The sequence below is a fragment of the Amphiura filiformis genome, chromosome 3, assembly GCF_039555335.1.
Source record: "Amphiura filiformis chromosome 3, Afil_fr2py, whole genome shotgun sequence".
Classification (NCBI taxonomy): domain Eukaryota; kingdom Metazoa; phylum Echinodermata; class Ophiuroidea; order Amphilepidida; family Amphiuridae; genus Amphiura; species Amphiura filiformis.
This window is the reverse complement of record NC_092630.1, coordinates 85,333,716-85,346,140: the sequence shown is the minus strand read 5'-3', so window position 1 is coordinate 85,346,140 and position 12,425 is coordinate 85,333,716.

The following is a 12,425-nucleotide window of genomic DNA, read 5'->3' as shown; positions in this document are numbered from 1 at the left end:
TGTTGCCATTGTCACCAAACATGTGTGTAGGCCAGCACTCAGTTGCATATATTCAACAACAAACACTGTATACACCGTGCCGTTGAATACACTATAAATTATAATAGCTATTTCCTTGATGAAATCTAACGTGCAAACCGTGCACTTTAATTGAACAAAGGATACATCACCATTCATTAGGGGCAGCTGAAGGTTATTGACCAGGTGGTGGCCGCATTGCATTCTCTAAATTCAGTAAATTTTCATCGTCAACCGTGTAATTGAATGGGATTATTTTGAAATTTTAAAACGCTTGAAATATCACAAACAAATAGGCCTATAAATAATAAAACCGTTAGGGTTCGATAATGAACCCCACAAAACTAACTGACTATATTGGAAAATGCCATACGGCCGGGCGGTTTCACAAGTTGCCGGCTCGATCATTTCATCCGCCGCCTGGTTATTGACCATTGATTTTACCGACCGATCATGGACCGCAGAAAGATTTTTACACGGTCCATGGACCGACGCCAATAAATTCTGATGAAACTAGAGTTCCTCATGGCATGAATCAGTCCGAGCCTCCGAGGATTCAGATCATTCAGTAACCAGCTTTCTTGGTCAGGAGGCAAAATAAAAATTTCGGGGGCAAAGACGAAACAGCGAAAATATCCCGGTTGCATCCCCGGGGTTGCATCATTGGTCAAAATGATGCAACCGGGCCGAAAATTGTTTCGTCTTTGCCCCCGAAATTTTTATTTTACCTCCTGACCAAGAAAGCCCAAGAAAGCCTGAGCTGGTTACAAATCTGAAAGCTGGTTACAAATCTGAAATCTTCGAGCTGAAAAGACTTTTTTTTTGAAAGACAGAAACTCAAGGCTTATTGAAATTAAAATATGCGCATCATCAAACCAAAATAGCGAGTTACTTTTTTCATCCAAAATTGAGGACGAAGTTTTCAAACATCCCTTTTCAATGACATGCAAATTGTGCGAATGATGAACTTCAGCTTTAGTCTTACAGGTATACAGGGTGTCCCATAAAAACCGGACCCCAACACATTTGTTGTATTTTATAGAAATATGTCTTCATCCAATCATTCATGTTTATTATTGTGAAAGTCACATCTTTTAGCGGTCATTTGCAAAATTAATCTCATTAGTTTTGATTTGGACGAATCGCACCGTATAAAATTGGTCTCAGAATTTCAAAAATGACATTAAAATATTGATAAGTCTTTTTAGTTCTTGATTTATTGGCCAACATGTTTTTGACATTTTCTTCCATTAAATTTAATTAAAACCGTAAACCTAACAAATAAAATAATATTATTTTTGAAATACTCAGTCTCACTTTTTACAAAAACGTTTGATTTTGAAAAAAAAAGAAAAGAAAAAAAAGAGCCACAAAAAACACGCGCAAAAAATTGACGAGTACGGTGCGACTTAAACAGAAGTTGCTAAATCAGGAATGCAAGCTGACCTGAAGGAAAAAGCCTGAAAAGTGCGTGAATCTGGGCCAAGCGCCTCCAAAACGGGCTGAAAATAAATAAAAGTGCGGGAATTTGGACTTCATGAAAGCAGGAATTCCCAGTGGCGTAGATTTCTTTTTGACATTCACACTTAAAACTACGGGGTCAAAAAATGACCCAAACGGGGTCATTTTTGACCCCAGCATAGTTATCAACTAAACACCATACCACTAACGGGGTCATTTTGACCCCATTGGTCGGGGTCATTGCAATGACTACGTATTTGGGTCAAATAGTAACCCCATTGTGGTCAAAATATTACCACATTTCGGGGTCAAATGAAATGACCCCTTCAAAAGGGTTGCCTTATTGGGTTACTTAATGACCTCATTTCGGGGTCAAATGAAATGACCCATTTGAAAGGGTTGTTTTATAGGGTTACTCAATAACCACATTTAGGGGTTGTTTGGATTTTTTAGTAGGCCTATGGTCATGCTGGTCCCACCAGGACATAAGTGTGTTTCTGCACAGAGAAAGCATTACATAAACAGCAAACTGCAAAATGCATCTGTGTATCACACTCACACACAGTCAGTCATCGCCTATGACAGTTCACATATTATAAGCTTACATGATATAAGCTTATAACAACTGCAGCCAAGACACCAGCCACGACAGCATGAAATTGAATGAATCTGCGTGCAAAGACAAGGGTCTATGCATCCTTGCAGTCTCACTTTTCAACTAACTTTTCATATTCCATCATGCAGACAAGCACACACGACAATCCGCTGAGCTGCACAATCAGAACAAATATGGCGCTGATGTGACCACGTGAGCCAATGCACACTGTGTGTGCAAATAGTTCCGAAATGCAAGTCATTATAAAGTTGACAAATTGGGTAACTTCGGTCAAAAAATTAGTTTTATTTATTAATCAACAAACATTAATTGCAACTCATGTTTAAACTCATTTATGAATTGAGATTTTCAAAGCGGAAGATTCAAACTGATATCAATGCGCGACGGTATCGGCAAAATGACCACTAAGTTTTTGACCACGTTCGTCGTGGCTAAAATGACCTCGTGAATGTGGTCAAATTAAAACAGTACAACCCCTTGAAGGGTCAAAACAACCCCAAACGTGGTCAATTCAAAATGACCACGGAAAATATAACCCCGTAGTTTTTAGTGTGTTGGGGGGATGGAGTTGGAAAAAAATTCAAGTATACTTAGTAGTCAATCCAGCACCTTTTAAGTTTATGGTACAAAAATTTGTTACTATTTTGAAGCTAAACTGATGAAATATGGTGTAAAAGTAGAATAAATGCGCGCGAAAATTTGCACTTTTGGGGCTAAAATTGGCAAATATGGGGTTAATTTGATCAGAAACCCATTATCAGGCGTCAACATTGGGAGGGGGGATGATTGTATCCATGGACCATCCCCCCGGCAAAATATTGGGGGGAGTATCCCCCATCCCCCCCAGGAAAACTTGTATCCCTGCTAAATTTCCTGTAACAATTTTTACATCAGTATCCTATCTTCAAAACTGTGTTGTTGTTATTTTGCAAATAGCATTATAGGTAAACAATCTTCACAAAGCCTTCCAAGGACAGATCTGTCATCTGTGTATTTTCTACCTTAGCCAAAAAGCATTTGGCTAAAGGGTCTCTTTCTGTCAGGTTCGTCTTCTTTCTTTCTTTCTTCCATCAATATACTCTAGGTCAAAGGTCATAAAAATATCAACTTCACTGTCAGCACAATGTCTAGTTTAGCTTTGTGTCTTTAAGAAATTGCTTATCAGGATACTTTTTGAGCGCAGTATGTTATATGTGACGTGTCATGTCAAAAGGAGACACTTTTGGGCAGGATCGTAAATGGAGAAATAGCCAAAAATCGGCCGGTGGGTGATTTTTTCACAATTTGGGTTTGTTGCGAATTTGTGATGTTATTAATGTTAAAAATATTGTCTGACAGTTTCAGACTGAAATATAACTGGCATCTTGTATTTTTCGAGACATTTTTCAAGTTAATTCCTACTCTCAACATTGTCAATAATATTTTTAAAGGCCGATATCTCAATTTCCAATTTTATAATAGGCCTACCATAACTTCCGAACTCAATATCTTCGCTTAGGAATGTCCGATTACATTTGGGAAAACGGCGTTGTGGAGCAAAATATCTCTATATTTAAGATATGTAAAAACCTCTAACTTGATAACCTGCCCAAAAGTGTCTCCTTTTGACATGACACGTCACATATATCATACTCCTCTATAAGATTCCATCAGTACACACACACACATCTACCCCATGCATAGGGCGCCATTTCATAAAGACCAGCGCAACCCCCAGATGGAAAACAAAACATTTGAAAGGCCAAACAAAAAGCAAACTAAAAAAGCAGTCATTTTCCTTTAACTTCCTAAAGGTCATTGATATGTTTTTTAAATCACGAACCTGTGATGAATTTAAAAAGTACTTAATCTGTTATCTTTCCTGGAGTGGTTAACATGGTTAATGGATGCAATGGCCAGTTCGTCTCCCAGCCTCAAGTATGTGATCGCTGCTAGTTCGGCCATTATCTGGTATGGCGCACGAAATGGCCTTTACACATCATTAAAGTGAACCAGACCATCCAAATTTCAAGCAGCTGGACATGCAAACTCAGCATCACGTATATGGCAAGCCAAGGGGGCCAAAAGCGTGGAACAGCTACGCGTAGCTTCTTTCTCGTTACGAGCAGCTGTTTGACCAATCAAAATAGTCAAATTTAATCACGTGGTTGGGTCGTTAGCTGCGCGTAGTATAGTAATATAGGTATCCTCTTTCACAATTATTATCTTGTAATTAATTTACGGAATTAGCATAGATAACGAACGGGTAAAGGAGGCCAAATCACAGCACGTGTCAAGAGAACATGTTGCTAATGCCTGGCTAAAATGACACAAAGCATATTTATTTAGTGTTTCCAAGTTTACACCGTGTTTAATAGCAAGTAACTTTATACTCGGGCTGTATTAGCGGTGCAGGGGATATGAAGGTCAAACAGCAACAACTACTGATGTAAAGCGCTGTGTAAAGATATTGCAGGGAAAGCGATATCACATGCCACTGTGTAAATATGGAGAGAGTAAAATGGGTCATCAATTTTTTCGGAACGGGGGGGTTCTAAATTTACAAAAGTCGGCGTCAATAAATTGCGGCCCTCACTATTTCGGCATCAAAATGTTATGACCCCCGACACCCACCACCGATACACCGTACCCCTAGACAGGCTAAAATTGTATTGAAATCAGTCTTTTGAATACAATAAACACACTATCTGTAGTCATCTTGTGACTCCTACATTTTGTCATTATCAATTTATGACCCCTCCCCTTATTTTTCTTTCCAAAAAGTATGACCCCCTATATTTGGGATCCCCTTCCGAAGAAAATGATAGCCCCTAAATATAGAACAATCATCATTCTGTTCAGATATTACTTTAATAGCACCTATACCATTTTTTGCTGATATACTACAGATATTTTCATTTACAAAAATTAACAACGTAATATTTATGAGAGAGGATGTTTACATCAGCTCCACGTGTTTAAAACCGCGAATCTGATTGGTTAATAAGCTGCACGTAACGAGAAAGAAGCTGCGCGTAGCTAGTCCCACGTTCTGAGCCGCTTAGCTTGCCATACACGTATGGCGATTCATTGATACAAGGAGCCGGAAACTCTAATGTTTTACAAATCACTAAATAATTTGACTGCTTGCTACCCTGAAAGTAATGATAAAACTAATCGAGAAAAGACCAAAAATTAACTCTTTTAAGACTGAAAATCATGGTCTGAGATCACAAGAATGAATATTGATATTAATTTTTAAGCTATTTTGTAGTGGCATGCCTGATGACTCAAGAGTGCACAGTTATCTGGTTATAGTCTTGACTTTCACTAGATAGGACTCGTAAGGCTTGAAATCCCGCGGCATCGGCATACTTATTCAATCTGTTGAAATATCACATATTCGACCAAATATTCTACAATTAAGGAAAACGTTTTTTCTAGAAAAGTAAATTACTAACTTAGTAAGACACCATCAATAAAATAAATAAAAATATATAAATATTATAATACCAATGCAATAGCAGCCAACGCCGATACGCTATTATATCGCGGCGTTTTAGTTTGCTTACCACTTAATTGACGCTACAGCCCTGCTTTCGTTTTTATGTTCTTTCTAACTTTAATAATACCGACACTTGTTCTGCACACATACGGTACTTGTTCTGCACACATACGGATCATTTACACGCAGAATAAGACTCGTATGCCTTTTATATTCACTGGTCTAAAAATAGAATAAAAATATTACCGCATTTTTATTTTCCAATTGTTTTAATAGTAACTGTTTTTCTCAGTTATGTCTTTCAAGGATCTGTGACGTAACTTAAATGAACCAAGTTCGCGTAATATTCCGGCTTCTGCATTTCCGGGGTAGGCCTAAATGCTCTTTGCACTTTCTTTGACAGTAAAACAAATATTCTCAATATTTAATATTGTCGTTCAAATTCATTGTTGTATTGACTTGCGTCGTTTTTAAACGCATGGACGAATAATGGGTCATACAGACTGAATATCCGACAGAATATTTTGTATTCGTTATATTTATATTCAACTCATTTTTATCTTCTAACGAAGTGTAATTAATATTCATGGAAAATCAATTGTATGTGATGTTGAATGTCTGGTTGAAATGCATAGCTAATTTATTCCTCTTTAAAATGACACCACATTTGTAAGAATTGCCGTTTTCACGACCGAGTACCCCGTCTTCAGTGGTCTTGTAAATGTAGTGCATGGGTCTCAAACAGAATATGTCAAATTGACCATAATTCTGTGCAGTATAAACAACCCCATATCTTTGCATGCAATGACAGGGTAACTATTCAACGACTACCTCCAGAATATGGGAGTAGAGAGAATGGAATGGCCTGCCATCAGCCCCAACTTCAACTCGATTGAACCACAGTTCATTCTAGTATATGTGTAGGATCATCTTGGTTGTGCTGTGCGTACAAGAGTAACCAATGCAACCACATTTAACGACCTGCGACGAATAATCCTGGTTGAGGAATGGAATGTCATCCCACAGCTTATGTGCCCAGGCTAATGAGCAGTATGAGATTATGTACTGTTGTGGCTATGTATGGTTTTTTCCACACGCTCTTGAGGTTGGTGACTGTTTGAGCACAGAATAATGACCATTTGACACATTCTGTTTGAGACTACACTACATTCACAAGATATACTCGGCGGTAAAAAAAGGTGACTGTTACAAATAATGGTGTCACTGGAAAGAGTAAAACATTAGCTTTCTCCATTGATATGCAACACGATATGAACATGTTACAAATAATCGCAGATATATAGAAGCTTGAAAAAACATGTACAAACTTTTTTGAGGAGTTATAATATTCTACGTCCAGTAACAAGTCTGTAGCAGGCTTAAATAACGCGGACACGGATAAACGCCTTATAACCGTGAACTGTGTGATTGATCAGGGCCCAAGATACGAACGTCTAGACTGCATTTTAACAAGTTACAAAGCATAACATCAAAATCACTAAACCGGCAAATTTGTTCACAGTATATTGGTTTAAAATAGTAACAAACAAGTCTTTCTCACTATCTAAAAACGGAAATGGTCAAACGTGAAGTCGTTATTCGAATAGGATACAGAGCAACAATGAGTTGTTTATTACCACGTTCACCGGTTTTTTGTTTGTTTTGATATTCATATTATATACTCAATTTGTTTGTTACTATTTTAGCGCCATGCGAAATTACTTTTACCAACATCGTGTATTGCTTTTACAAGTTTAACGTCATAGGTATTGAAAAATATGGGACGCTAAACTTGAAATCATTTTTATTTGAACAAGGTTGGATGAAGTATGTTCTTAAAGTGCTAGTGGCCCGAATATTTTTCTGTACATATAGGCCTACTCTTATTTTTTTTTAAAGGTTTATATAAATCATCGATGCCATTAAGGTGGTACTACTACACCCCTTGATAAATTTGTGACTATATTTGCATTTTTCTCAAAAAATAATAACACACTGGTAACAAAAGTTATGTATATTATAGGGACAGGGAATCCAAATACTACACTGGAATTTCAGTGACTCAAGACAAGCGGTACATTATTTATGATAAGAAAAGAGGTACCGCTAGAATGTACCTCATTTCTATATAATGAATCACTTGTCTTGATTCACCAATATTTCAGTTAATTGGGATTCCTTGCCCTATAATATACATAACTTTTGTTACCAGTGTGTAGTTATTTTTTGAGAAAAATGTAAAATTAGTCCCAAAATTTACCATGGGGTGTAGTACCACCTTAAGCCTGTCCTTTTCCGATTTGTTGGGTCGGGTCAATCTTTACATTTTAAAAGATAGTATACGTATATATTCATTTTGTTCATGCATGTTTAATGTTTGAAAATATTTTATGTAGTGACAGCACCATGATTTTCGGGAAGGGGGGGGGGGTGAAAATATGGCAAGGTGTACATGATACATGCGTTGTCAAATCGTGTATACAGTTCTACAACTCCAAATATCAGGAACTTCTCTTCAATATTGTTGGGATGCTAACAAATTTGATGGATCAGATTCAATTTAAGAATTTAGACACAAAAGTATCAAACAAAGTACCGGTACAACTTGCCTTTGTAAGGGAACAAATCAAAAGATCGATGACGTCCTATAAACGTAACTGGTTTAGGGGGGAGGGGGTAAACATACTCGATTACGTGTGTACAAAAACATTGGTCTGAAAAATGTGTCATTATTATTATGTCAAAATTTTTAACATTTTATTATTACGTTTCTGGCAGGGAGGAGGGGTCGGCTGAGAAAGCGAAACCAGTTACGTTTAAAGGGCGTCATCGATCTTTTGGTTTGTTCCCTAAGGCAATTTACCACACAATTACTTCACAATATTGCATATTATAGCTAAAATGAAATGGCAACTCCTCTGGCATTGTTAGGTTCAGATGTAGGGTTTATTGTCACTTTGTCAAGCAGCACAGCACTGCAAACCCCAAGGTTCAATATCAATTTATGTCACATCATGATAATTCTCTACCCATAAAAATACATGTATTGTTTCATAGTGGCTTACAAATAAAAAAATTATATTTCATAGTACATGTAGTTTTATTTTGTGTATCCCTATGCATGTGTGGCCGGTTGTATGGCATGGTTGTAGCTGGGAAATATTTCATTACACTACATCATGATATATAATTCTACAGTATCAAGAATTTATGAAGAAATAATCACTGAAATAAAAAATACACAAGTTACAAGTGATCACATCGGGGACACAGAAATTGCACATGATTATTTCATGTTTCGAACACCTGGGTCTATTTCACTAATATTTATGACACTTCAAGCTTGTTCAGACAGTAACTTACCTCGGTGTGAGCATAACACGGATGTAGTGTGAGGTCATCATTTGAACACTGATACATATCCCTTCTTAAGCGGGCTTTAGAGTTAAGTTTGTGTTAATTAAGCTAACACTAAGCTACCTCTGAGCCTGAGGTAGCTCCCTCTGGGGTAGCTTAGTGTTAGCACCTGTCTGAACAAGTATCGTGTTAACAAACAGGGCGCTTAACACAAAGATTTACCACTATAAAATCGCTGTGGTAGCACACTAACACAAAGCGGTTGCTGCAGCTAATACATAGTGCTTACGAGTTAACGAACTTGAGGGAACTGCCGGATAACCTGAAAAGGGGACCCTTGACTGCCGCACATACCCGTACCACCTTTACATGTGTGCCCGCCGGCCCGGGTTGCTACCCTTCATAAGTAAAAAATAAGGATTTACTGCAATGACCCTTTGTTAAGTTTTGTAAAGGGTATTCGTAAACTGCAATAAACAGTTACTCGGGCTACGAATTAAGTGAAATACACCTATGGGTACTTTTTTGTACATTGAGAGTCAATTGATCACTTACTATACTTCTATTGCACCATTAATCACGCTAATTTGTTTCTCACTGCACATATAGTGTGCAACTTAATTACTTCACTCTGGAGTGGACATAATTATACATAATTGGATTTTTTATGCAGGTCAATAAAACAAAGATAAAAGGCAATTACAATCCAACAATAACTTTCAGTTCTGTATTTGCCTTGATGCCAGTGGGCTATTCCACTTAAATCCATCACCCAATGGAATACATGATCTTAATCTCCTACACAGGGGGTGTAGATTTCAAATGGAGTCACTAACCCCATTTGAAATTCACACTCCCTGTGTGAAGATTTAAGTCACGTCTTCCATGGGGTGTATGGATTTCAACTGGAATAGCCCATTTTGTTATGTTGCATGTCACATTCACAGATATATTTTTTTCAATTCAAATGAATGACTTTTTGTGGCATGCACTGCACAATATATAGCCACAAGCAAAGGTACCTCTTTTGTGGACAATGTGTATTGCAAACTGACCTACATGCCCGCCTACATGTTTATATATAAACAGCTGCTGAAGAGTTAAAGGGATATCTGTGAAGTTGATATGCAATATATTTCTTCTGCAGTTTACGAAGTCCATCAAAATTGATTTTGCAACTTTGCAAAACTAATCAACATTACTCTTCTTGAATAAATCAAAGAATGTATTGGAAATGATACCTACACATCAGACAAGAAAACTTAACAATTTGAAGTACACATGTTCAGCTAGGCAGCCAAAAAAGTGTGTCTCAAATCATACCAAGACTTTAAATTAAATACAGAATGAGCTTTTACCTACCCCGACTCAAAACTCAAGTCAAACTAAGAATAAGAAAAGTTGAAATATTTAGAACTTCAAAACTTGACATTTTAAAATACATAATGAAACATTAAGTATTAAGTGTTAATTATATGATTCTTTCAACAAATGCTTCAATTAAAAAAAAAAATTTTTACAAACATTTTTGTAAACAATAACAAAATGGGGAAAAAATTATATCCACCAATTTCTCTGAAATGCCCACTGCAAGACACGGCAGTTTTGAGACATACTACTTTTTGACCTAATAGGAGGAAGAAGGAAAGCCCATATCACAGCTACAAAAAACTTCCTGTTTGGAACCTTTCTTGTCATAATAATGTATACTATATGCAACAAATGTGTTTGGTGTTTGTGTAAAGCATGACCTTAAAATTATAACAACCAGGAACTAAGATGTTTTGCTTTCTAAACCATAATTACATGCAGTTTTTTTAATTGCTTTTCAAAAGGTCATTAAAGCATATATGGACTAGAACAATGTCCTTTTTATTACTAAACAGTATCACATACAATAACTAAAAATGAACGTAACGTTCAATTAAAATGAAAGTAAGATTTCCGTAAGATTTCATATTGCTTGTAAAACAAATATATCGCAAGGAGTAAATCTTTAAAAAAATTGTGCCATTCATTTTTTGATTGAAAATATCATTGTTTTTTCTTGATTTCTCAAATAAAAACAAAACAAAATACTAACAAACTTGTTTTTTAGCCTAGTGGCCAGAGATTCAGTCATTAAAAATTCTTGAATTCATTCAAATTGCAAAAAATAAGGTCAAACAACATATTTATTTGTCTTTAATATTTGTATGCCAGTGGTGAAGTGTAATAAATGAAATTAAATTTTCAGCTGTTCCAGGTGTTTTGAAAAATATACTGGCATTGAACACACATGAAAAGTTCTAAAAAAGTATCTAATATATTATATGCTTTTGTGCCTTATATGAGTAAATATTATATTTCAGCTTATAAGTGGGGGACTCAAACAGGGTCCAGTTTAATACTCATACAATTCTACATTAGTGTATTCATTTCATATATTTTCAGCATCAGATACATTGGTAAACAGTTTTGTTGGTCATGATATAAAAAATTTACCAGAACATCAACATCTTCAAATATTATGTATGCAACAGATTAGTGATCATGCAAATTCTTGCAAGCTAAGTATTCTGTCGGTGCAGCGTTGGACATAGACGGTATCGTGCAGCAAAATGCTACTCAATTTTGATCACTTTGCTACACAATTTTGGAAATAAGCAGAAATTTTATGCCTTAGACTTAGTGTGCAAATGTAACAAAAACCAAGAAGTGCAAGTTGATAATGCTACGCATAAAAATGTCTTACATCCAACGCTGTCAGTTGGTGGGAGTGTTGTGATAACTTATCTATTCAACATCCCTCTGAAAACCCTGAGTGCAAGATAGTGCTGATGCACTGAATAGGAAAGTTAACAGAATTTGAAACATTAGCCTAAATACATGAAACAAAATTCATATTCTCTCAATTTCTGCTCAAGAAACATGTTAATCCATTGTGTGAAGCCTGAAGGAATGAACAAAAACTGAATATCCCCATGGCTACAAACACAAGTAAAAATTCTATGTAGCTTGTTTTTAATACTAAAAAATGCATAGCACATAGCTTTTTTGCAAAATGTTTGAGACATACCTTTCATCTATATAGATGGAGCAATATTCAGCAATCTCGCCCACCTGACAGAATTGTAACATTCTGTTTTGCATCACATAGCAATAATACGCTCATTCCTAATTGCAATTGACACTCAACACACTCCATCATCTAAGCTCCAAGCATCATCATGTTATCCATATTAACTTACAGTACCATGCATTAATCACAATCATGGAGAAGTATTAGGACTCGGGACTCTTTATATGTCATACATTTTGTCATCAATTCATAATGTTGATGGATATGATCAGGTGTAATTTTAATGAATAATAATTCATGCTCCATAATTAAGTTGAACATGATAAGGACATGCACCAGTTATCATGACAAAATGTTCTTGTTGTGATTAATGTTAAAGTGGAACTTATTATAGCACCATTAATTTTTTTGCACTTTGCCAATCTGGA